The following is a 1,687-nucleotide window of genomic DNA, read 5'->3' on the forward strand; positions in this document are numbered from 1 at the left end:
AAGGAGTCGGCTGTGCATACTTACATATCTGTCCCAGTCAATCTCCCCATAGAAACCATTGGGAGCCCCATTGGCCTTTTTCTATCAACAAAATGGAGATGAGACAGAACAACAAGAGAATCATTTTACATTTAAGTTAACAAGTAATATTAGCATTAAATGTGCAAGTGCACATTATTGTATAAACAAATAAATAAATAAAATCTGGATCATTAAAGGCAGAGTCTGACTGTGACAGCTTGGGGTTTGGCCATCATTCCTGTTGGTAATTAATCTACACAAAAATGAATTACTCAGATATATGAATGTAGCAAAATCACTATTAATAAGTTACACAGGGCAAAAAACACAAGCTGTCAGATGATCAGACAGGTTTTTAGACAAAACCCCAGGTTAGCCAAAGTTATCCAGAAGAGAAAACAAAAGCAAATGGTAAATTTATTAAATTATTAAATTACCCAAAACTTTATCCACAATTTACAGACTGACTTCCTCAACTGTGAGCGACAGTACTTCTGTGTTCACACACTTTTCCTGTGCAATGAGTAATTATTACATTTTAATGAGCTTATGTTTTTGTTTCACTTCTGAATAAAGTGGTTCAGGTAAACTCGCTGAACGGTTGGTTTGTTAATAACCTGTGTGAATGATGACCACTCATTTTTCTTGCCTCAGACTCATCAGAGAGTTATAACAAAAATCAGACCAACGTTGTAAAAGAACATGAATTATCCTTTAAAAGGCAGCAACAAAACTTTGTTGCAACACAATGTCAATCAGTGGCAGTTGTACATAAAAATATCAATTAGCACTTTATCATTTAATGTATTTGTATGATTCCTTCTCTTAAATGGCATCAAATCTTTTCAAAGGCAACTGAAAGGACACTTTTAGAAATGTACATACATTTCCTTTCTTTCCACTTCCGGTTCCTTCTTGGTCAGGTGAGCTCCTGTGTGAGGCGACAGGAGAGGGGGAAAAATGTTTTCACGGTACTCAGGTGAATTTTTCTCTTTCCATCTGAGGTATCAGCTAATATGAGCTGCCGTACCAATTCCAAAACAATACTTTTTCAATACCTTATTTTGAGAAATACATACTTCTCAATCAAAAAAGAAAGAGGGTCAGAGTTCTCAAATGTTAAATATCCAAACACAAGCAGCAATATGAGAACTTTGCCTGAATAAAATCTAAATCAGAAACTCTCTCATCAGGGAATGAAAAATAAAAAAGATCAGATACAAATTTAGGTTTGATACCCGGTCTCATTCATTTACATTCCCATCAGATTTTTTCAGTTTTCAAGTTGTTTTCAAAGTTGTAATGGCTGTAAGACTTGTACATGTTCATTGTGTTACAAGTGTGTGTCTCAGCAAACTCACGTTGTGTCTGAATCCTTGTCTTTCTTTCGTAAACCCAGGGCTTTCCTGGTTCGGTTTTTCAGTCCTAACAAAGTGAACGAGAGAGAGAATAACAACATCACGAAGAATTAATTTAAACTTTTAAAGCCGTATATTTAAGTGTCATTAAAATGCACTTAAAAGCAAATAACACAGACAGGTAACAGGCTGGTGTATCCTTGAGGATACACAGGAAATACAACAACCTCAGATCACTGATATAAATCAACAAACAAACATCATGTCATCTGGAGAGAGCCTCCGCATAAAATGAAGCAATGCAATCC

At 35.4% G+C, this 1,687-nt stretch overlaps 1 long non-coding RNA gene across 1 annotated transcript; it reads right to left on the reverse strand.

The window, feature by feature from the left end:
- Window positions 1-23: 23 nt before the first annotated feature.
- LOC111653040 (uncharacterized) lies at window positions 24-1,448 on the reverse strand. The gene is made up of 3 exons (XR_002760636.2): window positions 1,383-1,448; window positions 907-952; window positions 24-81 (listed from the first exon to the last, which is right to left on the reverse strand). It is a non-coding gene; the product is annotated as an uncharacterized LOC111653040 (long non-coding RNA).
- Between the last annotated feature and the right edge of the window lie 239 nt (window positions 1,449-1,687).

The sequence above is a fragment of the Seriola lalandi genome, unplaced genomic scaffold (assembly GCF_002814215.2).
Source record: "Seriola lalandi dorsalis isolate HSWRI2012SDOR001 ecotype SW California unplaced genomic scaffold, Sedor1 jcf7180001973864, whole genome shotgun sequence".
NCBI lineage: Eukaryota > Metazoa > Chordata > Actinopteri > Carangiformes > Carangidae > Seriola > Seriola lalandi.